Source organism: Citrus clementina, unplaced genomic scaffold, assembly GCF_000493195.1.
Source record: "Citrus clementina cultivar Clemenules unplaced genomic scaffold, Citrus_clementina_v1.0 scaffold_2, whole genome shotgun sequence".
Taxonomy (NCBI): domain Eukaryota; kingdom Viridiplantae; phylum Streptophyta; class Magnoliopsida; order Sapindales; family Rutaceae; genus Citrus; species Citrus x clementina.
Genome location: NW_006262688.1, coordinates 16,905,304 through 16,906,000, shown reverse-complemented (window position 1 = coordinate 16,906,000; position 697 = coordinate 16,905,304). Strand labels below are relative to the sequence as shown.

Here is a 697-nt window from a genome sequence, read left to right as displayed (position 1 = left end):
ACGCGGTTTGGTTGAAAATAATCCTGTGTGATGCATGCACCGTACGCGAGATTTTTCGTCCACTGATATGCTGCCACGTCACCATCAACAGTACATAAGAATTTTAGTCCAACAGGATCGTGACACCTCATCAGTCAATGCCACATCATCGGTCAATGCCACGTCATCGATCCGTCTATGTGAACAGTGCCGTGAACAGTAACGTATACAGTCCCGTATACGTGAATAGTACCGTACATGTGAATAGTGTCATTTTTCCTTTTATGCTCCTCCTAAGGTTTTCGACCGTCCTGAGTTCAAAAGTGATGTCCGTTTTGCCGTCTGATCTCTCCTTTATTGTGAAATGACTATAATGCCCCTAAAATACATAAATTACTTAATTAAAATAAAACACACGTAATTAAATCACAAGAATGTTAAATACATAAAAGTAAGGGTTGTTAGTAAGACTTGAAATGTAAAATGACGGTTTTCTCCTTTATAAATATGCATTTTCTAACACTCAACACTCTCCTCCACTTGTTGCCATTAGCCATTCTTGCATATTCGGCAATAATCCCCCCAAAAAGTATTGGCATTGGTGCTATTTCTCGTACCCATGATGTGGACACTTCAAGAGTAGCCCATTCAATCGCTCCCATATTTCGAAAAACTGCTCGTCTTCTCTCTGTGTAAACTCTGAAATTTTCCTGCGAAT

The 697-nt window shown here is 39.7% G+C and overlaps 1 non-coding gene across 1 annotated transcript; it reads left to right on the top strand.

Moving 5' to 3' along the window:
* Positions 1-593: 593 nt before the first annotated feature.
* LOC112101308 lies at positions 594-697 on the top strand. The gene has a single exon (XR_002907434.1). It is a non-coding gene; the product is annotated as a small nucleolar RNA R71 (small nucleolar RNA).